Source organism: Tamandua tetradactyla, chromosome 3, assembly GCF_023851605.1.
Source record: "Tamandua tetradactyla isolate mTamTet1 chromosome 3, mTamTet1.pri, whole genome shotgun sequence".
In the NCBI taxonomy this organism is placed as follows: Eukaryota; Metazoa; Chordata; class Mammalia; order Pilosa; family Myrmecophagidae; genus Tamandua; species Tamandua tetradactyla.
In genome coordinates this window covers 138,807,230-138,833,343 of record NC_135329.1, presented here as the reverse complement: position 1 = coordinate 138,833,343, position 26,114 = coordinate 138,807,230, and the positions used below count along the sequence as shown (strand labels likewise).

The 26,114-nt window shown below is 40.2% G+C and overlaps 1 protein-coding gene, 1 non-coding gene and 2 pseudogenes across 4 annotated transcripts in view; 2 read left to right on the top strand and 2 right to left on the bottom strand.

The window, feature by feature from the left end:
• The window catches only part of LOC143675772 (DNA excision repair protein ERCC-6-like 2), a 74,021-nt pseudogene extending 64,977 nt beyond the window's left edge, over nt 1–9,044 (top strand).
• Nucleotides 1–26,114, bottom strand: part of B3GALT1 (beta-1,3-galactosyltransferase 1) — a 605,805-nt gene that overhangs the window by 453,601 nt on the left and 126,090 nt on the right. The window lies entirely within an intron of this gene.
• Nucleotides 8,447–8,553, bottom strand: LOC143678356 (U6 spliceosomal RNA). Its single transcript, XR_013173170.1, has one exon. It is a non-coding gene; the product is annotated as a U6 spliceosomal RNA (small nuclear RNA).
• On the top strand, nt 16,488–17,758 carry LOC143675771 (DNA excision repair protein ERCC-6-like 2 pseudogene; annotated as a pseudogene).

Below are 26,114 nucleotides of genomic sequence, written 5' to 3'. Positions count from 1 at the left end.
TAAATAAGATTTTACAAAAGCTCCATGCACTAGGGTAACTTTCAAAAACCTACAACCTCCAGATGGGTCCCTGGTTCATATAAGTACTGAAATGCAGAGGGGCCAGCCCTTCCAGAACATCATCTAATCTCATGCCCCTATCCCGTACAATTGACAGCTCCTTCCAACACAAAAAAGTTAGAATCAGCATAGCCCAAATGCACTAAAGAGTGGGAGAAAGATCAGAGGTGATGGTGGAGTTATACAGGGAAGGTTGGGTTTAACAAAAGAGTATGAATGCTGAATTATTATGTTGATATTTCTTTTAGTCTCCAGTACCTTTCAGCAGATAGAAATAAAAACCTAAAAGCATGGAACTGTAACCCATATCAAACTCTGAAATCTGTTCTAAAACTAACTGTTGCCATGTACTTTGAAATTTATTGCTTTTATGTATATATGTTATTTAAAGAGAAGGGGTATAGCAGAGAAGACAGGATTTAACAGATGAGTATGACTGCTGAACCATTATATTGATGTTTCTGTTGGTCTCCAGTGTCTTGAAACAGCTAGAAGAAAAGAACAAAAAATCATGGAACCCATACCAAACTTTAAAATCTGTTTTATAACTACGTGTCAAAATGTACTTGAAAACATATTGCTTTTTTTGTATGTATATTTCACAATTTAAAATGTTAAAAAAAAAAAAAAACTTATGGGAGGTGTGCAAGGGTAGCTCAGTGGTAGAATTTTTGCCTGCCATCGACCCAGGTGCAATTCCTGGACCCTGCACCTCCCCCCCCACCACCAAAAAAAAAAAAAACTTAGGGGATGCAGTAAAAGCAGTGCTGAGAGGGAAATTTTTTGTCCTAAAGGCCTACATTTAAAAAGAAAAAAGAGCAAATATCAAAGAGTTACCTGCCCACCTGAAGGAACTAGAGAAAGAACATAAAGCAAATAGAAGGAAATAAATAACAAAGACTAAGGAATGAAATACATGAAATTGAGAACATGAAAACAATAGAGAGAATCATCAAAACCAGAAGTTGGTTCCTTGTGAAAATTAATAAAATTTATGGACCATTATTTAGGCTGAAAAAGGAAAAAAGAGAGAGGATGCAAACAAAATCAGAAATGGGAGGGGACACATAACTACCAACCCTGCAGAAATAAAGGAGATAGTAAGAGGATACTATGAGCAACTATATGCTAACAAACCTAGATGAAATGGATAGCTTCTTACAAAACCATGGTCAATCAACATTGAGTTAATAGAGATAGAAGGCCTCCAGAAACAAACATATATAAAGAGATTTAATCAGTAATCAAAATCCTCCAAATGAAGAAAAGTCCAGGCCACACGGCTTCATATGTGAATTCTATCAAGCATTCAAGGAAGAATTAGTATTAATTCTGCTCAAACTCTTCAAAATAAATTGAAAAAAAAAAAAGTGTTAAGGAGAGAACGCTACCTAACTCATTCTATGAAGCCAACATCACCTAGTAGCAAAACCAGACAAAGATACTATAAAAAAATTACTTTAATGAATATAGAGGCAAAAATCCTTAATAAAATGTGGAGAGAAAGATTTCACTATCGGCAAGGAAGTAGAATGGGGTAGCCCTCTGGAGGGCAGTATGGTGGTTCCACAGGAGGCTAAGTATAGGGTTGATATATGATCCTGCAATCCCATTTGTGATGGTTTGAAAGGATATTATGGCTCCTAGAAAAGCCATGTTTTAATCAAAATTCCATTCTATAAAGGCAGAATAATCCCTATTCAATACTGTATGTTTGAAACTGTAATCAGATCATATCCCTGGAGATGTGATTTAATCAAGAGTGGTTGTTAAACTGGATTAGGTGACGACATGTCTCCACCTATTTGGGTGGGTCTTGACTCCACCAGCCAGCAACCTTTGGAGATGAAGAAGAAAAATGACTCCCAAGAAGATTCATGAAGCAAGAAGTCAGGAGAAGAAGCTAGCAGAAGATGCCATGTTCACCATGTGCCCTTCCAGATGAGAGAGAAACCCTGACTGTGTTCATCATATGCCTTTCCAGATGAGAGAGAAACTCTGACTGTGTTTGCCATGTGCCCTTCCACTTGAGAGAGAAACCCTGAACTTCACTGACCTTCTTGAAACAAGGTATCTTTCCTTGGATGCCTTAGATTGGACATTTCTATAGACTTGTTTTAATTGGGACATTTTCTTGGCCTTAGAACTGCAAAGTAGTAACTTACTGAATTCCCCGTTAAAAGCCATTCCATTTCTGGTATACTGCATTCTGGCAGCCAGCAAACTAGAACACCATTAATAGGTATATATTTGGAAGAAATGAAAGCAGGGACATGAAGAGACATTTCCACACTGGTGTGTATGGTGGCATTATTCACAATTTGCAATACATGGAGGTGGCCTAAGGGATCTAGAAGGACTGATTTTGGTGTATACATACAAAAGAATATGGAGCTCCTGGAGGAAGGAACGATGTGAGGAATGCAACTAGGTCAATGAACCTTGAGGACATTATGTTGAGAGAAATAAGGTAGAAGAAGCAAAAGGACAAATATTACATGGTTTCACTAATATAATCTACCCATAATGAGCAAACTCTAAGAATTGAATTAGAAAGCATAGGTTATCAGGGAATAGAAAGTGGGCAGAGATTGGGCAATTGATGATTAAGGCATGCAGAATGTTCAATAATTACAATCTAGGTTCCTACATTGTAAATTCTTACAGCAGCTAAATCTATCCCTATGTTTTAACTGTTATTTCTAAATTCTGAAATGCTGTACTCTTTGTGTATAACCCAGTAGGCCCCTGGAACTCTGGGTATCTGTATAATGCCTGAAACTCAGAGTTAGAGTTCTGCAGCTGTGAAAGTCAGCATTACCCCCATATAGCAACTGTTTAAAGAAGCTATAAAAGAGATAAGACTCCAATTAGAGATACAAATGAAACGGGCCTGGTCAGGACAAAGGTAAAGCAGAATACAGGGTAAAAGATGATATTGTCTGTATTTCAAAACTTCAACTTCTGTGTGAGATCAAAGGAAGTGATGTTTATTTAGTCCAAAATTTAAATTTTCTGTAGTACACTATCTAATTTAGCCTGTCTAGTAAGTTTATTTTATACATGGAATGTAGACTAGGAAATGAGATCTTGCTTTTCTGCACAGGTTAATGTAACCTCAAGAGGTTTCAGAGTATTTGGGACAGAAAAGCTTAAAAAGTATTTGCAAAATCCCCTGGAGCAACTAAGAAGAAATGTGGAATCAATAAACTTCTCCACCTGGAGAATTCCTTTTCTTTCACACTTTAGGGACTCCCAGTTTAAGAACCCAAGCCCTCGATCTCGAGGCTTGCCCTTATGAAACTTATTTCTGCCATAGCAAAGCTAAGCCTACTTATAATTGTCTAAGAATTACCCCCAAAGAACCTCTTTTATTGCTCAGATGTGGGCCCTGTCTCTAAGCCAACTCTACAAATAAACTCACCCTACTCCCCTCTTAATGGGGGATGACTCCCAGGGATTTAAGTCTCCCTGACAACATGGAGCATGATTCCCAGGGACGAGCCTGGCCTTGGAATCATGGGATTGAGAATTTCTTCTTGACCAAAAGGGGAAAAAGAAATGAAACAAAATAAAGTTTCAGTGCCAAGAAATTACAATAGAGCCAAGACATTATTCTGGAAGTCAACCTTATAACGGCTTCAGGCAGGTATTGCAAATTGCCATAGTATACCAAGCCCTAATTAACAGTATTCCTGAAAATCCTAAAGATTACCTTGGGCTCTATCTAAGACTCTATACAAGTTTTTCTTAGTAAGTTTATTTTTTTCAGAATCTTAAGGCCTCCAGATTGTTCTTATGCCAGATAAGCCCTGCAATCAGGGACTACCAGTCTCTCTGAGAACGAAACCAGGAACTACCTGTCTCTCTGAGAATATCAACCAGTTCCATTCCTCTACTCCATAAGGTCAACACCCCTTTCCAGGATGAAGAAGTTAAAAAATAGTCATTGTCCAGATATCCCTGAAGATTGAGAGAATGATGAGAAGGAGGTAGTACATTGTAGAGAGCCGCTTTCCGGGTTTGGCCTAGTGGACACGCTGCAGCCTGCTCTAGAGTTCCCCCCGCCCATCGAGTGAGCTAAGATGGCGCTCACATCCTGCTTCCGCAAATGACGCACACGCCCACCAACCCTATCTTCCAATCACCTCTGTATACGTGGCACTAACCTATTGGGTTTGGGCACAGTATATAAGAGGTTACCCGGACGGGGTGGGTGGAGACGACCCACAGGGAGCCGTGCCTGACGGCCGCATAGAGGTTGTTCCCCCGCGGGATATTTCGCCCGCGCGGAACCTGTAACAGAGAATGCAAGCTTAACTCCAGTAAAGGTCTGTGCTTACAACTGCTACGTGTCTTGGACCTGTGTTTCTCACCAGCGCGGATTTGTCTGCGTCTCTCTGTCTCTCCTCATTGTCTCACCCGCCGGCCGGGGGCTTGACGCTGAGCGAGAAGTCGCGGACAAGTGGTGGCCCGTACGGGGAACCCTTCTGCTGCCTTTTCCCGAGCTGGTGAGGACGCGCATCTTGAGTTCGCAGCGGACTTCCCGCGCTTGATCACCGCGAGAAGGTGAGTGCTTCCTATTACGTGAGAGTTAAGGGCCGCGGGCTTTCAGGTAGCCCCGGTGGCTCGGGAGAGCTCCCCGAGTGATTAAAGTACAGTGCCGACTGCAAGCATGGGGCAGTCAGGAAGTTCACCTTTGTTAGCTCCCTTAAAGACCCTTTTGAAGCAGTGGGGTATCTCGGTTAAGGAGAGTTCCCTCCTGCGGTTCCTTGACGATATTGCTGCTTTTGCCCCTTGGTTCGCCCATTCCGGTAGCCTCAGTTTGCCTTCTTGGCTGAAACTTGGTAATGACATAGAACGGGCGCGCCGGACGGGCCTTTGTATGGACCCGATCCTGGTCCCTATCTGGGAAACCGTCCGTGCTTGCCCTGAGGCAGAGTCTACTTCAGGCCTCAGTCCGTCTTCCGCCCTGCTGCAGGCACGGCACGCGCTCCAAGAAACTCAGTCAGTTTCGTCTGCGGACGGCTCCCGTAAAGGCAAGCCGCCAGAGTCAAGCGATAGTTCAGACACCTCTGACTCAGAGTCAGATGGTGATGAGACCGAGGGTGCAGACGCGCCTCCGCTGATCGATTGGGGGAGGCCCCCTGTCTCACCCACGCAGCCTTCCACCCCGCCAGCGCCTGCTGCAGGGGCGCGGCGGCTTCCGGTGAATGGTTTTGGTGATCTCGCCAAAAACCCTCACCACGGGCTCCCTCTGGTGGCCGAATCAGGTAATTACAGTGGCTGCTCTCCAACTTCTAAGCGCTTGTTAAAAGGAATGGGATATGTCCCCGGCAAAGGCTTAGGAGCCTCATTGCACGGGCGCGCAAGGCCTATACAAGCTGTCTCCAATTCTGACAGACGAGGCCTGGGTTTTTCCTAGGGGCCACTGAGGGGAGACTCCCACCCACACCTATAAAACTAAAGTGGAAGACCAGTACCCCGGTGTGGGTGCCTCAGTGGCCCTTACCAAAAGAAAAGCTGTCAGCATTGCATACTCTAGTGTCTATACAGCTAAAAGAGAGCCATATCATTCCCTCCACATCGCCTTGGAACACACCCGTATTTGTCATAAAGAAAAAATCAGGCAGATGGAGATTGTTACATGATTTAAGAGCCATTAATAATTGCATGGAGTCCTTAGGACCTGTTCAGATGGGGTTGCCCCTTCTCTCAGCTCTGCCAGAGCATTGGTCTATTTTCATCTTAGACATCAAAGACTTACTAAAGAAACAGAAAGGGGGAATAGGTCACGGCCTGTCCCCAAAGGCTCAACTGTCTATAGCCTTGTTTACGTATAATTTTTTAAATGAAAATTCACTAGGAATGACACCTGCTCTTCAGCATACTACTCCGAGTCCTCCACATAGAGGTCTAGTCCGTTGGAAGGATGTCCTGTCAGGACAATGGCAAGGCCCTGAACCAGTGCTCAGCTGGGCCAGAGGCTCTGTTTGTGTTTTTCCCCAGGAGCCAGGACGTCAACCAGTGTGGGTTCCGGAAAGACTGGTGAGAACCGTGACATCGCCCGAGGAGGCCACGGAGCTGTTGCCTAAAAAACCAACAAGCCTTCAACCTGAACCATCAGATCAGGCCTCCAACTCTGCTGATGACGGCGGCGACTGACGAGATAGCAACGAAAGCGCCGGTCACCCTTCGATTGTTTAGAAGGGGGACCAGTTTTAATAACCCCCGTTGCCTTCGACCTTTCCAAACTGGGCGAGACTGTACAAAGTCTGTGGAACCGAGTCACCTCATGGTTCTCTTGGCCCAATTTGACTACTTGGATTCTCGTGGCAGTGGGACTATTAGTGGGCTTAGTCACTGTTAAATGTTTGTTAGAACGCTTGTTCCAGACACAGCAGCAACTACGTGTTTCTACCATGTTAGCTATGTCTTCCCAGTCAAATGTGGGTGTGCGTCCCTCCTCGATAGATAGCCCGTCTGAATCACCTGGGGCAAAGCTCTTGTCAGCAAGGTTTGTTGCAGGCTCCCTGGCCACTACCCGTGTTTAGCTAGGCACCAGAGGCTGTTAATTTTGCGCGCCTAGCCGCCTCGACGGTGGAGCTGCGGCCGCAGTCCTGGCCAGACTGGGCTTGGCTCTAGCCATTGCACCGAGGCCTCCGCAGCGTTTCCTATGCCCTGGCTGTCGCTCTCATAATCCCCGCTTGACCCAGTTGCGAGGCGAAGCACTGCAGGGAGGAGTCACGTGGTATCCAGTTCACGGACTCTCCGGTCTCTATATGAGGTGAGCATTCTGGTCGGTGCCAGAGGCTCCGTCGTGTGATGACGCGAGCCTAGTCCAGACTCCCCAAAGCACCAAACTATGTTGTGAGCCACTCAGGCCCACGGGAGCACCATCATCAATAGAGACACTGGGTACAAGAATACGGTCTACGGACCATGCCTCTTATAAAAACAAAAAGGGGGAGATGTAGAGAGCCGCTTTCCGGGTTTGGCCTAGTGGACACGCTGCAGCCTGCTCTAGAGTTCCCCCCGCCCATCGAGTAAGCTAAGATGGCGCTCACATCCTGCTTCCGCAAATGACGCACACGCCCACCAACCCTATCTTCCAATCACCTCTGTATACGTGGCACTAACCTATTGGGTTTGGGCACAGTATATAAGAGGTTACCCGGACGGGGTGGGTGGAGACGACCCACAGGGAGCCGTGCCTGACGGCCGCATAGAGGTTGTTCCCCCACGGGATATTTCGCCCGCGCGGAACCTGTAACAGAGAATGCAAGCTTAACTCCAGTAAAGGTCTGTGCTTACAACTGCTACGTGTCTTGGACCTGTGTTTCTCACCAGCGCGGATTTGTCTGCGTCTCTCTGTCTCTCCTCATTGTCTCACCCGCCGGCCGGGGGCTTGACGCTGAGCGAGAAGTCGCGGACAGTACATCTGAGAAATTAGGATTTTAAAAATGGTTATGACTACTGATTCATTACACAGATATTTCTTTTCAGTTTCTAGTATATTAGAATAGCTAGAAGGAAATACTTGAAACTGTTGAACTGTAATCCAGCAGTCTTGATCTTCAATAATGATTGTATAAATACATGGTTTTTATCATGTGACCATGCGTCTGAAAAAAGCTTGTGACCAACACTCCCTTTATCAAGTGATGGGTTGGTGTGAAAATAAATAAACACAGTAATAATAATAATAATAATAATAATAATAATAATGGGGATAAAGAATATGGGATGTTTTGGATTTTCATTTTATTTCTTTTTTCGGAGTAAAGAAAATGTTCTAAAATTTACTGTGGTGATTAATGCACAATTATATGATGATACTGTGAGCCACTGATTGCATTCTTTGGGTGGATTATATGGTGTGTGAATATAATGCAATAAAATTGCATAAAAAAAAGATATGTGATCAATTCTTTTCCCCATTTCTAGATTTTGTGCAGAAAAGCAAAGATGCAGTCTTTGAAACAATTTCTGACCAAAAATAAGTGGGACAATGAAGGTCCCCCAGTAGTTTTTAAATCATTGCAGTAAAAACATAGATACAGTTTTTCTTTTCTCGTTTTCTTTCAAGTTGCTTGTTGTGCTGCAGCAATATCTGAATGGTTTCCATACTTGATTACCGATGACTTGATGGAAGTACAAAATCAGAGGGAAGAATCAAGATCACAAAAGAGTTCAACAGTACACAACATGTTAATATTTGCCTCGTCTCCACAATGGCTGCTGTTCAACTTTGGGCCTCAATTTTGTTGGTGCCATGTTATATTCGATCCTAATTGGAATCCAGCCATTGATCTTCAAGCCATTGACAAAGCATATAGGATCGGGCAGGACAGGGATGTCAAAATTCTTTTTTTTTTTTTTTTTTAATAATATGGAACGCTTCACGAATCTGCGTGTCATCCTTGCGCAGGGGCCATGCTAATCTTCTCTGTATCGTTCCAATTTTAGTATATGTGCTGCCGAAGCGAGCACAGGATGTCAAAATTCTTAGGCTGATGTTCTTAGGAACTGTAGAAGAGATCATGTATTTACAACAGGTATGCAAGCAGCAACTACACTGTGTGGCAGTTGGAAGTGAAAATGCCAAGTGATATTCTGAAGCAGTTCAAGGATCAAAAGAACATGGGGGAAAGTTCTTCGGGATCCACAGCCTTTTCAAACTAAGATCCCAAGGCTCTTGTCTCACGAGTGACGGCCTAGAGAGAAACAGCCAAGAAGAAGCAGGGATCCTGACAGCCACAAGATGGTCGAAAGAGGGACGTCTAGCACACAAACTTGTAACACCTGAAGAGCCTGACTGTCAAAAACCCAGAGGTCCAGAACCACTTGCAGAACTACTGGCAAAACAGGCAGGAGATCTCTGCAGTTATGATAGCAGTGATGAATCAGTAGGAAACTCAGGAATAAAGACTATTAAAAACAAAGTATCTGAGTCAAGTAAAGCTTCAGGTTCTCCAGGATAGCTTCCCATTCTCTAGTGTGGTTTCTCTAAATCATTTGAGACAAAACGTAAAGAAGTTGAGGATAGTTATGGAAATGTTGCCTCTGATGATGAAAGTCCTGATGAGCAGCATACCTATCATTCAACAGACGCCAAAGATGATACTACTGTTGGTTGTCAGAAAAGTCATGGATCTCTTTGTTCTTAAAAGCCTCAGAATATAACTAACATCCTAAATCCAAATTTTTAAAAATGTATTTTTGATAAAAATGATAACACTTTAAAAGGGAATATTCCTTCCAAGTCTGATGATGTGAAAAAAATCTAAGTACAGCTGAACATTATTGCATTTTGCAGAATATTACAGAATCAGAAGATAGTGATGTCATCTTTTCTGCACAATATATATACTTTATAGATTCCCTAAGGATAATATAACTTTTAGGTCATTCTTTGATGGATCTGAAGATTCTGGAATAGAAAACCTGGTAAAAATAAGAAACAAAGGTGGGAAGACCAATGACAGAGGAAATGGATCAATTTAAAAGAAAACTAAATTCTAAGAACTTAATCCTGAACTATATCATGAAAAGAAAAGACACTAGTGATATTAGTGACGAGTCTGATGACATTGAGCTATCTTCCAAGTAAATAATAAGAAAGCAAAAATCTACTAGTTCTTTGAGATTTAAGAAAAAAAAGGAAAGCAAAAGGGAGTGCTAAAATTTTTCTAAAACAATGAAAAAAAAAAACAAACTACATGCAACAGATAACGCTCCTAAATCTGAAGCTATTAATGATTTTCTCATATCCAAAGGAAAATTTGTGTATCAGCCATATCAGTTTTTCTAAACAAAGCTACAGACCAAAAACAATAAAGCTATAAAAGATATTCACTGTTGGCTCCCGCCGCCATCTAGCCCTCCTCTTTCCCCTTCTCCGCCAGCGCTCCCACCGCCATCTAGCCCTCCACTTCCCCCTTCTCCGCCGGCGCTCCCGCTGCCATCTAGCCCTCCTCTTCCTCTTTCTCTGCCGGCGGCGCTCCCACCGCCATCTGGCCCTCCTCTTCCCCCTTCTCCGCCGGCACTCCAGACACCATCTAGCCCTCCTCTTCCCCTTTCTCTGCCGGTGGCGCTCCCGCCGCCATCTAGCCGTCCTCTTCCTCTTTCTCCGCCGGTGCTCCCGCTGCCATCTAGCCCTCCTCTTCCTCTTTCTCCGCCGGCGGCGCGCCCGCCGCCATCTTGCCCTACTCTTTCCCCTTCTGCTCTGGCAGCGCTCATTCCACCATCTTATCCTTCCCTTTCTCCTCCTGCTCCAGTGGCTCTCCAACCACCACCGTGCCCTCTTCCGCCTTCACCGGCTCCTCCGCCACCGTTCTTGACAGCTTTGCCATCCTCACCTTGCCTCCTCCAGAACAGCTACTAGGGGAGTAGAAACAATACAGAACAGCTCCCGGAGCCCACGGGAGCTCTATCTCTATCTAGCCACGATAGAGATAAAAAAGACAGCATACCCCATCCTGGAACGGCTGACTGGCTGGGAGAACCCGCTCCGGTGAGATCGCTGAGGGGCGCGGGCTTCCCTGAGCGGGGCGGCAAGCGGCCGGAGTCCCTCCCCTCCTCCTTCCCGGCCCAGCTGGCAGAATTGGGCAGGAGGTCCCCTCAAGCCGTGACGACTGGCGCCCCCCCCCCACGAGTGGCCCCCCAGACCAACTGAGAGAATTGGACGGAAATCCCCAGGCCTCGGAGAACGGTGACCGGGGGGGTCCCTTCCAAACACGTGACTCCCCGGTCTGCCTGGGAACGGTGCACTCTCCCGGGCCGCGGCGGCTGGCGCCCTCCCTCCACGCTTGGCGCCCCGGGCTGAGTAGGAAATTCGGACGGGTGCTCTCCCGGGCTGCGGTGGCCGGCAACCCTTCCCGCGTTCGGACCCCCGGGCCGGCTGGCACTCTTCCAAGCCTCTTCGGCTGGCGAACCTCCCCCATGGCGAGAGTTTTCCAAAGTTAAAGGACCCACAGCACCTTTTACTGGTGGGACCCGCAGACAAACGTGTGCCACGAGCGCCACCTACTGGGCAGGATAAGAAAAACAGAACCCAGAGATTTCACAGAAAAATCTTTCAACCTGTTGGGTCCAACACCCAGGGAAATCTGACTAAATGCCCAGACGCCAGCAGAAGATAACGGATCATGCTCAGAAAATTGAAAACATGGCCCAGTCAAAGGAACAAACCAATAGTTCAAATGAGATACAGGAGCTGAAACAACTAATTCTGAATATACGAACAGAAATGGAAAACCTCATCAAAAACCAAATCAATGAATTGAGGGAGGACATGAAGAAGGCAAGGAATGAACAAAAAGAAGAAATGGAAAGTCTGAAAAAACAAATCGCAGAACTTATGGGAATGAAAGATACAGTAGAAGAGAGGAAAAACACAATGGAAACCTACAATGGTACATTTCAAGAGACAGAAGTTAGAATCAGTGAACTGGAGGATGGAACATCTGAAATCCAAAAAGAAACAGAAACTATAGGGAAAAGAATGGGAAAATTTGAACAGGGTATCAGGGAATTGAATGATAATATGAAGCGCATAAATATACGTGTTGTGGGTGTCCCGGAAGGAGAAGAGAAGGGAAAAGGAGGAGAAAAACTAATGGAAGAAATTATCACTGAAAATTTCCCAACTCTTATGAAAGACCTAAAATAGACCCAAGTAGATGTTCTCCAAGACACTTACTAGTCAGAATGTCAGAGGTCAAAGAGAAAGAGAGGATCTTGAAAGCAGCAAGAGAAAAGCATTCCATCACATACAAGGGAAACCCAATAAGACTATGCGTAGATTTCTCAGCAGAAACCATGGAGGCAAGAAGACAGTGGGATGATATATTTAAATTACTAAAAGAGAAAAACTGCCAACCAAGATTTCTATATCCAGCAAAATTGTCCTTCAAAAATGAGGGAGATATTAAAATATTCTCAGACAAAAAGTCACTGAGAGAATTTGTGACAAAGAGACCAACTCTGCAAGAAGTACTAAAGGGAGCACTAGAGTCAGATATGCAAAGACAGAAGAGAGAGGTATGGAGAAGAGTGTAGAAAGAAGGAAAATCAGATATGATATACATAATATAAAAGGGTAGAGGAAAATATTATCCAAACAGTAATAACACTAAATGTTAATGGACTGAATTCCCCAATCAAAAGACATAGAACGGCAGAATGGATTAAAAAACAGGATCCTTCTATATGCTGTCTACAGGAAACACATCTTAGACCCAAAGATAAACATAGGTTGAAAGTGAAAGGTTGGGAAAAGATATTTCATGCAAATAACAACCAGAAAATAGCAAGAGTGGCTATACTGATATCCAACAAATTAGACTTCAAATGCTAAACAGTTAAAAGAGACAAAGAAGGACACTATATACTAATAAAAGGAACAATTAAACAAGAAGACATAACAATCATAAATATTTATGCACTGAACCAGAATGCCCCAAAATATGTGAGGAATACACTGCAAACACTGAAAAGGGAAATAGACACATCTACCATAATAGTTGGAGACTTCAATTCACCACTCTCATCAATGGACAGAACATCTAGACAGAGGATCAACAAAGAAATAGAGAATCTGAATATTACTATAAATGAGCTAGACTTAACAGACATTTATAGGATATTACATCCCACAACAGCAGGATACACCTTTTTCTCAAGTGCTCATGGATCATTCTCAAAGATAGACCATATGCTGGGCCACAAAGCAAGTCTTAACAAATTTAAAAAGATTGAAATCATACACAACATTTCTCAGATCATAAAGGAATGAAGTTGGAAATCAATAATAGGTGGACTGCCAGAAAATTCACAAATACATGGAGGCTCAACAACACACTCTAAAACAACAAGCGGGTCAAAGAAGAAATTGCAAGAGAAATTAGTAAATACCTCGAGGCGAATGAAAATGAAAACACAACATATCAAAACTTATGGTATGCAGTAAAGGCAGTTGTAAGAGGGAAATTTATTGCCCTAAATGCCTATATCAGAAAAGAAGAAAAGGCAAATATGCAGGAATTAACTGTACACTTGGAAGAACTGGAGAAAGAACAGCAAACTAATCCTAAAGCAAGCAAAAGGAAAAAAATAACAAAGATTAGAGCAGAAATAAATGAAATTGAAAACATGAAAACAATAGAGAAAATCAATAAGGCCAGAAGTTGGTTCTGTGAGAAAATCAATAAGATTGATGGGCCCTTAGCAAGATTGAAAAAAAGAAGAAGAAGGAGGATGCAAATAAATAAGATCAGAAATGGAAGAGGAGACATAACTACTGATCTCACAGAAATAAAAGAGGTAATAACAGGATACTATGAACAACTTTACACTAATAAATACAACAATTTAGATGAAATGGACGGGTTCCTGGAAGGACATGAACAACCAACTTTGACTCAAGAAGAAATAGATGACCTCAACAAACCAAGCACAAGTAAAGAAATTGAATTAGTCATTCAAAAGCTTCCTAAAAAGAAAAGTCCAGGACCAGACGGCTTCACATGTGAATTCTATCAAACATTCCAGAAAGAATTAATACCAACTCTCCTCAAACTCTTTAAAAAAATTGAAGCAGAGGGAAAACTACCTAATTCATTCTATGAGGCCAACATCACCCTTATACCAAAACCAGGCAAAGATATTACAAAAAAAGAAAACTACAGACCAATCGCTCTAATGAATATAGATGCAAAAATCCTCAATAAAATTCTAGCAAATCGTATCCAACAACACATTAAAAGAATTATACATCATGACCAAGTAGGATTCATTCTAGGTATGCAAGGATGGTTCAACATAAGAAAATCAATTGATGTAATACACCATATCAACAAATCAAAGTAGAAAAATCGCATGATCATCTCAATTGATGCAGAGAAGGCATTTGACAAGATTCAACATCCTTTCCTGTTGAAAACACTTCAAAAGATAGGAATACAAGGGAACTTCCTTAAAATGATAGAGGGAATATATGAAAAACCCACAGCTAATATCATCCTCAATGGGGAAAAATTGAACACTTTCCCCCTAAGATCAGGAACAAGACAAGGATGTCCACTATCACCACTATTATTCAACATTGCGTTGGAGGTTCTAGCCAGAGCAATTAGACATGAAAAAGAAATACAAGGCATCAAAATTGGAAAGGAAGAGGTAAAACTATCACTGTTTGCAGACGATATGATACTATATGTAGAAAACCCGGAAAAATCCACAACAAAACTACTAGAGCTAATAAATGAGTACAGCAAAGTAGCAGGTTACAAGATCAACATTCAAAAATCTGTAGCAGTTCTATACACTAGTAATGAACAAGCTGAGGGGGAAATCAAGAAACGAATCCCATTTACAATCGCAACTAAAAGAATAAAATACCTAGGAATAAATTTAACTAAAGAGACAAAAAACCTATATAAAGAAAACTACAAAAAACTGTTAAAAGAAATCACAGAAGACCTAAACAGATGGAAGGGCATACCGTGTTCATGGATTGGAAGACTAAATATAGTTAAGATGTCAATCCTACCTAAATTGATTTACAGATTCAATGCAATACCAATCAAAATCCCAACAACTTATTTTTCAGAAATAGAAAAACCAATAAGCAAATTTATCTGGAAGGGCAGGGTGCCCCGAATTGCTAAAAACATCTTGAGGAAAAAAAACGAAGCTGGAGATCTCACGCTGCCTGACTTTAAGGCATATTATGAAGCCACAGGGGTCAAAACAGCATGGTATTGGCATAAAGATAGATATATCGACCAATGGAATCGAATAGAGTGCTCAGATATAGACCCTCTCATCTATGGACATTTGATCTTTGATAAGGCAGTCAAGCCAACTCACCTGGGACAGAACAGTCTCTTCAATAAATGGTGCCTACAGAACTGGATATCCATATGCAGAAGAATGAAGGAAGACCCATATCTCACACCCTATACAAAAGTTAATTCAAAATGGATCAAAGATCTAAACATTAGGTTTAAGACCATAAAACAGTTAGAGGAAAATGTAGGGAGATATCTTATGAAACTTACAATTGAAGGCGGTTTTATGGACCTTAAACCTAAAGCAAGAGCACTGAAGAAGGAAATAAATAAATGGGAGCTCCTCAAAATTAAACACTTTTGTGCATCAAAGAACTTCATCAAGAAAGTAGAAAGACAGCCTACACAATGGGAGACAATATTTGGAAATGACATATCAGATAAAGGTCTAGTTTCCAGAATTTATAAAGAGATTGTTCAACTCAACAACAAAAAGACAGCCAATCCAATTACAAAATGGGAAAAAGACTTGAACAGACACCTACCAGAAGAGGAAATACAAATGGCCAAAAGGCACATGAAGAGATGCTCAATGTCCCTGGCCATCAGAGAAATGCAAATCAAAACCACAATGAGATATCATCTCACACCCACCAGAATGGCCATTATCAACAAAACAGAAAATGACAAGTGCTGGAGAGGATGCGGAGAAAGAGGCACACTTATCCACTGTTGGTGGGAATGTCAAAGGGTGCAACCACTGTGGAAGGCAGTTTGGCGGTTCCTCAAAAAGCTGAATATAGAATTGCCATACGACCCAGCAATACCATTGCTAGGTGTCTACTCAAAGGACTTAAGGGCAAAGACACAAACGGACATTTGCACACCAATGTTTATAGCAGCATTATTTACAATTGCAAAGAGATGGAAATAGCCAAAATCTCCATCAACAGAAGAGTGGCTAAACAAACTGTGGTATATACATACGATGGAATATTATGCAGCTTTAAGACAGGATAAACTTATGAAGCATGTAATAACATGGATGGACCTAGAGAACATTATGCTGAGTGAGTCTAGCCAAAAACTAAAGGACAAATACTGTATGGTCCCACTGATGTGAACCGACATTCGAGAATAAATTTGGAATATGTCATTGGTAACAGAGTCCAGCAGGAGTTAGAAACAGGGTAAGATAATGGGTAATTGGAGGTGAAGGGATACAGACTGCAACAGGACTAGATACAAAAACTCAAAAATGGACAGCACATTAATACCTAATTGTAAAGTAATCACGTTAAAACACTGAATGAAGCTGCATATGAGCTATAGGTTTTTTTTATTATTATTATTACTTTTATTTTTTTTCTCTATATTAACATTCTGTATCTTTTTCTGTTGTGTTGCTAGTTCTTCTAAACCGATGCAAATGTACTAAGAAACGATGATCATGCATCTATGTGATGATGTTAAGAATTACTGATTGCATATGTAGACTGGTATGATTTCTAAACGTTGGGTTAATTTCTTTTTTTCCATTAATTAATAAAAAAATGCATATAAAAAAAAAAGATATCCACCGTTCTTCAAAATTGCCTAGCCAACTTTGATGTCCTGATGTGAAGAAAGACCATGGAATTTTCAAATGAGAGAGCTGTCAATCAAGAGCAAATGTATATATCAATGGACAAATTTTAGATGGGGTTCAGGATGAGGCTTATGGCCAAACAGAATGTGACTGGATCAAGCAAAGTTGAAAATCATATAAGCCGATGGTCAGGAAATGATGTATTTGAGTTGAAGCAATTTTCCCAACCTCCTGCTAACAGATACATCAGCACATACAAAGAAAGGCCAAAAAACAAGGGAAGGAGGCATTTCATACTTCCTTGATAGTTCATGTTTTGTAAGCCAAAAGAAGAAAAAAGTTTACTGTACAGACTAGACTACCTTCATAAGTGGAGAAACGTCTAAAGAATTCAGCAGAAAACAATTTGAAGAAATGGCTTCTTACTTTAACTTGTCTTCTATAAAGGAATTTACTTTAACTTGTCTTCTGTAAAGGAATTTACTTTAACTTGTCTTCTGTAAAGGAATTTGCTGGACCTACAACTAATGCCATATCAAAAGAATGACAGAAAATGGATTCTGCTTCAGAATTCATCAAATCTCCCTGGTGAGGAAGGAGAGAGAGTCAGGAATAAATCTGAAAAAAGAGAGATAAAAGAAAGGCTGTCAGAATCTGAAACTTTGTCATTTAAAGGTCTTATCAACATCATTTCTCAAACTTGCAGCCCAAAAGCATATTAAGAAAAATCCATTAAGTTTCAAGATTACAATTCCTGTAGAGACGTTTTCTAATGATGGAGAAACTAAGAAATTCCCTATTAGCTCTACCCAAGAGACTGACAAGGGAAAAACAGCCAAACATTCAAAAGTACTACAGCATCTCATTACCTGAACAGTAAGCCTGAAGCAAATGAGAGAAAGCTAGAAAATACCATGAAATACCAAAAGGACTTCAAAAGAACAGGTGTTCCAGGAAATGGTCCCTTTCTCAAATGGGCCAACAAAAAAGATAGAAAATGCAGCATTAGAAAACACTTCTGAGATAAACTTACTTGGTGACATATCTAATCTTTTTGATCTCTTTAAGAGTCAAGTGAACGGTCCCACACAAATGCCAAAAGATTTCTGAGATATATTGAATGAGCAGAATAACAACAGTCTTGGTAAACTCACAAACTTGGCACTAATAGAATCGTTATATGAAAAAGCACCCTTACTGGACCCTCCAAAAGGAAAGAAGAGCTAGAAACTTCCCTTTGGAAATCAAATGAGAAATGTCTGTGGAAAAAAAAATTAACTCAGGTGATAGAGATGAAAACATAAGTAGTACATAGAGTAAAACATAAACACACACATGGATTACTATGCCAATGAAATTCTGCTATAAATGTTTACAATACTAGATTCCACTCTGATTATATTACTTTGCACTCAGCTGTTAACATAAATTTCTATTAAATTCTTGCTCTAGGGCTTATTTTTTTATGTCTAAAACATTATGTGTATGTTTTCCTTGATATCTAATGAAATCTCTCCAGGATTATGATTGTATTATAGTATAAACTTATGTTCCATTTTATGTTATGAAATGGAAAAGATTCCAGACTTGTAATCAGGAGACCAAGGGCATCTCTTATTGTATAATTATGTGATATTAAATAAGTCATTCACCCTTAGTGTGCCCCTGTCTCCTAGATAAGGGATTCAGATCATTATGAATGTTCTCCCAGTTTTAAAAAGTTTTGCTTCTGTTTTGGTCTGCTAAAGCTGCCAGAATGCCATGTACCAGAAATGGATTTGTTTTTTCAAAGGGGATTTATTACGTTTCAAATTTACAGTCCTAAGGCCATGAAAATGTCCAAATTATGGCATCCAGAGAAAGATAGCTTGACTCTGAAGAAAGGCCAATGGCATCTCATGGGAAATCACATGGCAAAGTCCGCTGTCCTTCTTTCCTGGCTTCTGGTTTCAAACAGCTCTCTCAGCTGTGGCTTTCACTCTAACCCCCTGTGGTCCCTCTCTTAGCTTCTCCAGGGCAGACTCTGAGTTTCACCTCTTAGCTTAATATCTCCAAGCTTTTGTGTCTTGGTTTCATCTCTCTGCTCTCTGTGTTGGCTCTGAGTTTTCTCTCTGTTTTCTGCCTTTTATTCTCTTCATAGAGAACTCTGGCAAAGGATTAAGATCTACCTACAATTGGGTGGGTCGTATCTCCACGGAAACAACCTAATCAAAGGATCCCACCCAAACAGTAGGTCTGCCCTCACAAGACTGAACTAGAAGAACGTGGCTTTTCTGGGGTACACAGCAGTTTCAAGCCAGTACAGATTCATTCTCCCAGATTCCATTAAGTCATAGGTCAAATCATATCCACTCCCCAAATTAGGTCTATATCACCACATTTCTTACATATTTTTCTTATTAGCATTTGGAAAATTATTAAAGTTGGGAATTTTTTCATCGTTATCTGGAACCAAGATTTTTTAACTGTTTAATTTAGATTCTTTTGGAAATTTAAATTTAAATTTAAAATGATTCTTAGTTTGGGCTGAACTTTCACCAAACAGATGTAAAAGGACAGCAAAAGACAAAAATCATAATGATTTCTAACTATATCACATGCCTATTCAATTAAACTGATTACATTTGGCACATGAAGCAAAGTCAACTAAAATTAATAGATAACAAATGCATAATAAATTTCTTACTCTATTTTAGGCATTTGGAAAGGCTGCTAGGAGTTCAAGCTATTGGACTAAGTATTAAAATTTCCTATTTAATTCAACCAGTGAAAATTTAGGTTGTAGTTTCTGTTTCTTACCTGTGATAGCAGTCTTTTGGGACAGTGTTCCTACAAACCAGACCTTCTAGTAAGATCTTCACCCAATTAAGCTATTGAAAAGGAATGTCCTGTTCAGTTCAAGGTGGCCAAGTTACCACACAGGTTTTCTGTCCAGTCCTTTCCAAATCACATTTTATTCATAGTAAAGATGACAAGAAAGAGTATAAATATATAATGTAAAGAAAACAGAATTAGGAGGGAGCTCTTCAGTGAATGAGTTTATGATAATTACCTGAAAGATATGGTAGAATGAGTTTATGATAATTACCTGAAAGATACGGTATCTTCAGGGTATAGGAAACCCTAGTTCTCTCTACTGAAAAAGCCTTACAGAGAGTTAGCTGGCAAAGCAGACAGGATGTGAACAGAGAGATGCTGATGGATAAAACAGTGGAGAAACATGTCAAAATGTAAAAGAAGATAGAAATGTGAGCAAAACATAAAAAGAAGTAAGGAATTCTCTTAAGAAGTCAGCTATCTCACTAAAAAGATTTCAAGAAAAGGAAGAGAGAAATAGAGGCAAGAGAATTACAAAAGAAGAACAACAAAAATTGGACAGCATTGTAGAAAACAAGGCTTTAGACTGAAATGACTTACCTAGTTGCAAATAGAATGGATGTAGAAAAGCCTGTCCTAACATTATTTATAAAATTTTACAAATCCAAGGAAAAAGAGAAAAATCACTAAAACTTCAAGAGACTAAATACCAGATTACCCATAATGGAACAAGAATCAATCTGGTATCAAACTTACAATGAGCAAAAATAGATGCCAGATGATATTGGAGTGACATATTGAAATTTGAAAGGAAAATTAATTTTAAGTTAGAATGTTCCATACAACCAAAGTATAAACCAAAGATAAGGGCATACAACTTTCTGGCATACAATTGGCAAATTTTTTCTTCACTGTATTCTTTGTAAAAGAGATTTGAGGATATACTTCAGCAAAATTAGGACTAAAACACAAAAGAGGAAGGTATAAAATCCCAGAAAACAATCCCTCTTACATAGAATTATAACTTAGAGAAGTTTCATAATGACAACTGCACAACAGGCCAATAAAACAACTGATACAGAAAAAGGAAATGGAGAGCTATAGGAGGAATCTCACTAGCAAGAAAGTGGATTCTTTATATAATATGAGCAATAAAATGATTTTTTTCTTTTTTTTTTGCATGGGCAGGCACCAGGAATCAAACCCAGGTCTCTGGCATGGCAGGCGAGAAGTCTGCCTGTTGAGCCACCGTTGCCCGTCCAAAATGAAAAATTTTGAGAAATAGAAAAATGGATATATTGCTTCTATGAGTAAGCAAAAACAAAAGCAATTAAAATCTGAGAGAAAACTGAGAAGAATACAATGAATGTTAAAATATGAATTAAATTATGTTCTATTATGATTTCAAACAATTGAAATTAAAAGAGAGAGTGCCACTTGACCAGCATGCTAGAAATATGTACTTTCAAGCAGCACAGGTGCCATTATATTAGATTATTACACAGGCTTCAATTATACTTTGGAGGGAAAAAGTAAGGGGTTTAAATTTTGTTTTACTCAGTTCATATCTATTCATCCTATAACTTAACTATTATTCTGAACTAAGAAACGTAACACATTTCATACATTCTAGGGGAAACTTTCTACTTATTTTGAAGATGATTCTTGATTATTATTGTTCCTCCTGTCCCATGTAGACCTAGAACTTCAGAGAACTGTGGTTAACTGCAATCTGAAAAACACACCTAATGAAAGCACCTGCACTATTGTTAACTAAGGCATCTCACCTACACGAGACGCTGTTTTTATAGTGGCTATAGAAGTGCTTCTACTGGATATGGCCATGGTACAATTTTCTACATCTAGAGCTGCTCAAACTGGTGGGAGCTGTGAGTCCTGTTAACTGATTGCTAACAGTAAGGTCTTGGCATATGAAGGTTTGTGCTGACAGCTGTCACCTTGGAATTAGTTAAACTGATGTCAGAAACAGAGATTCCTAAAGATAGAGCCCCAGCACAGAAATTTGATTCCCTCTTCAGGACACTAGGAGATTGCAGTAGGTGAGGGCTAGGTTCGCTTTGCTTCATAACCACAACTACTGGGACCTGCTCAGGATACATAGTGGGCACCTAAGACATGCTTTGTACATGAAGGGAGGGATGGATACGTTAAATGAGTGCTTGGGTATATGATATTCTGACTACTTAGTCAGACCTACAACTTTAGTGGATACCGCTTTCATGAATGTCCTTGGTGAATATTCCTCTTATAAATGTTTAACACTTTAAATTGTGTCTCGATGCTTATTTTTCATAACATTCTAAAATGCAGCACTTGATTCTCTATTTTGCCATTTCTCAAAATCAAAATAAGATTCATATACACAAGATTCATAGCTAGCAGGCATCAAACACTCAATAAAGACTTGCCATATCATTTTTAAGAGTTGGGGGACAACAGAGAGCTAGAAGGAAAGATAAAAATAAAGAGATAGAGATAACTATGCTGGTTTGAATATGTTGTGTACCCTAGAAGAGCCATGTCCTTTAATCCTGATTCAATATTGTAGGGTGGAAACCATGCTGATTAGATTATCTCCACAGAGATGTGGCACTCCCAGCTCTGTTTGTGGCTTTGTGATGAAATTACCTCCACAGAGAGGTGACATGCCCAATAGTGGGTGTGCTTTTTTGGTTCAATAGAGATGTAACTCTGCCCATTCCAGATGGGTCTTGATTAGTTTACTAGAACCCTTTACAGTTTAACATTTCAAAGATACCTTAGATGTCTTATAGATTCATCCCCTAAATAATGAAAAGTTATTTCCCCATATAAGCATTTGTACGCTCGGGTTGTGAGCCTTCTTGTCCTGTGGATGAAGGGGTAGCCTTAGATGCACAGAGTACCTGCTTCAGAGCTGACAGAGCCAACACAAGACTCAGATGTCTGGAGATGCAGAGCCCAGCAGACGTTACCATGGGTCTTCCCATGTGATGCTGAGCCAGCCAGAACCCAGAGCTGTGTCCTGGAGGAGCTAAGTGAAGGCCCACACATGACAAGTGAGTAACCATCACAGGGAACAGAGGTTGAAAGCGACAGAGCCCAGGAACAAGGGACCAGCAGATGTCAGTCACATGCCTTCCCAGCTGACAGGTGTTCTCAACAGCATCAGACTTTCTTAAGTGAAGGTAATCTCTTCTTGGTGCCTTAGTCTGGATATTTTCTAGGCACTAGAACTGTAAACCTGTAATTTATTAATTCCCCTTATATAAGCCATTCCATTTCTGGTATATTATATTCTGACAACATCAGCAAACTAAAACAACACTAGCAACAGAGGGAAGGAGGAGAAATAAGAGAGCAAAAAAGAGGCAAAATCATCAATTACTATCTCTCATACTTAACAGAAGTTGTAACCACCAAACTTAGTGTGAAAAGCCAAGACTTTTGGTCTTTCTGTCCATTCCGCTGCAGAACAATAAATTACTAGCATGAATCATCCCTGACTATATCCTCAAAGACCTGAACATTAAACTTTTTTTAAGTGAGGGAGTAAAACACATTTACAGTTTTAAGCAGTGAATCAGATTTCAAATGCAGAAATATATACAAAATATGCATTACTACTTTGTATCGGCAATGAAGATTAATTGCTTCACAGCAACCCAAGGTGCAACAAACATCACATTTCTTTGCTTTTGTACAAATCAAATAATATCTGGAGCTGAGGCCACAGCCATACTTGAAGAAAAAATCCGATATGGGAGCTTCTTGCTCCTTTTCTTAGGGAAAAGCAGACTAAGGACTACACTATCTGGAAAATGGTGTAGGAGGTATTCTGCTCGATAATCCGGTACTTTTAGTGATGAAGATGCTCCTTAGTGGAATGGGGGTTACCCTTCATCCACACGACAAGAAGGCTCACAACCTGAGAGTACAAATGCTTATATGGGGAAACAGCTTTTCATTCTTTAGGGGATGAATCTATATCAGGAAAAGAAACAACATCAATAACTTTCTTAATAAATCATTTATTGCATATGCAATAAGAAACATTTGAGTAGAAAATCTTCACTCCCTCTTAACCCTCTTCCATAACTGTCCAAGAGCTGTCTGCCTTCAGAGTTGTGAATGCAATTCAGTAGCCAGTGAGAATTAGATATTCCAAGAAATTTCAAGCTATGCTAATGACATTTAATACTGTATCTTCTTTGAGAATAGGCTTCCTTTAACTTCTAGGTAAATCAAGAACCATTTAACAACAGGTTTCTTCATATTTGACCCAGAAAATGTGCCCAGCATCTTCGAATCAACTTTGGTTCATCCTGTTAGGTAGTAAAAGAAGGGAAGAATGGAAAAAGGAAAAAAAAGGAGAGAAGAGAGGGAAGGAAGAAGACAAAGAATGGAGGGATGTAGGGAGGGAGAAAGGAAGAGAGGAAAGGAGTTTGGGAAGGACAGAAGAAAGTAAAAAAAAGAGGGAAGAGAATGCTGAATGAGGGATAGGAACAAACCTCAATTTAAATGAAAGATGACAGACGAGACCAAGATGAGATTTTTACCTTAGATTGCAACAAATGAAAATCTTATTCTCAAGGTTATATTGCCTTTCAAAAGGTAAAATTTTAAAACCTTATGGGAAGACTTGAATTTGAAGATTTGGCAGATTCTGGTGGTTGTTTCATTCAAACTTTACTTTGGCTTATAGCATTAGACAACATGAAGCCTCTTTATTTAAACAGTTCTATGAAGTTATTGAGGTAGTAATCATCCAAATGCTTGAGGACATTATTCATGGCATTAAAGAGTTCCATTCTTATGAGGACCTTCTGAAGGAATTTCTTCACTTGGCAGGACCAAAACAAGTCACACTTTTCTTTCTCTTTATACAACCAAATCATTTAGCTGTTGGTGTCATCCCTTTTTGCAGTAGCTGTTCAAAAGATTGGAGCATATCTCAGGCTCTCCTTAGCTATGTCCTGGATCTCATGAGAGTGGAACAGAGGGGAATGAAAAGCAGAAACATTACAAAGGCAGACAAGCGTAAGCATAGAGAAGGACAGAACACAGAGAAGTAGAGAGCACAAGGAATTTGGTATCTAAAAGACAGCGGAGACATTCATGAAGATAATGAGAGCAGGAAGACACATGCTAAAAGGAGCAAGAGGTCACTGAGTGGTAAAAGAGCTGGGAGGGTCAGAGATATTCTATGATGCCCATCTAAGAACTGAAAACACACAGGTCCCTAGGATCGCTTAGAATGGGCACATACCTAGGTCTTCAATATCTAAACAGGTATTGGTGTTCCTGTGCTTTAGTCCAGATAATGAATTAGTGTCTTTTTGCTAATACGGTATCACTGAGAAAGGGTAACTTATATTCTATATATTGTTTAAAAATTAAAGATAAGTGTGATTTACATATTGTAAAATTTCCATCCAAAAAACCAGACAAACATATTTTGTGCTTTTTGAGTAAAAGGGAAAATTCTACTCAGAAAATCCTTCAATCCTGGACATGTTTTTCTTGATTCCAAGCAGTAAATAGTTTAGTCTGCTTAATAAATAACACCTTTGTTCACTCCAAAGGCTCATTCTATTCAGTACTCAATTCCACAGGTAAAGAACAGCAAAACAGGAAATGTACAGGAGATCTTATTAATAAATGACGTTACCTTTATAGCATGCAAATCTTAAGATGAAGAAACTTTTGGATTGATAATAATCAACTCTCTTTCTATTCAACTGTTTCCTTAGGAAATTCAAATCAAAGTATGCTAAGAAGCAATTAAATAAAAAGTCTTCAAAGGATTATTTGGTTTTATTTCCAGTAAAGCTAAGCCTTCACAAAAGCCATTCATCAGTCTGTCTTTTGTCTCAGCAGGGAAACAAAATATTGAAGGCCTCGAACTTCATTTAACCTTTAAAAAAGTCTCTATAAGGCCACCTCTGGGCTAAGGATGGGCTAAGGAGGGTATCAGAGAGAAAACACACAGGAAAACCAAGGTGAAAATGGTTTGATGCAGTTTTTTTGGACACTAGCTAAAACAGCCTTGTCAAACTGTAAAATCTCTCTTCTTCATTTTCCAGCAATGTGTGTAGTAGACATTTCTGACCTTTACTTCATTTCTTTCTCCCTTTCCCACTGCATAGCTTTATTTTCCACATTCATTTGATTTTTTTCAAGATGCATAAATTACCATCCAAGAAGCCATCAGTCTTCTACCAGAATCCATCTATACAAAGCAGTTTCACATGGAAGCTCTGTTTTAGTTTCCTATTGCTGCTGTAACAAATGACCACAAACTTAGTGACTTAAAACAATGTGAATTTGTTCTGGACATGAAATCTGAAATCTGTTCAAATAGGTTAAAGCCAATGCACTGGCAGCCAATGCACTGGTTTCTTCTGGGGACTCTGAGGGGAGAATCTATTTCTTGCCTTTTTCATCTTCTAGTGATGAAGATGAAACTGTATTCTTTGGCTTGTGGCCTCTTCCTCTATCTTCAAAGCACTTTACTTCAATCTCTTGCCTCCATCCTCATACTGTCTTCTCCTTAACTATGACTCTTCCTGTGTTCCTCTCATAAGGACCCTTGTGATTATATTAGGCCACCCAGAATCCAGGATAATCATTCCATTTCATGATCACATCTGTAAAGTCCCCTTTGCCATATATAGTAATGCTCACAAGTTTCAGGGATTAGGATGTGGTCATCTCAAGGTGGGGGCATTACCCAGCCTACCAAAGTCTAACCTCTGGCCTCCAAAATTCCCATCCCACATGCCAAATATACTCACCCTATCCCAACACCACCAAAAGCTTCAACTCAATACATCATCAATTCAAAGTTAAAA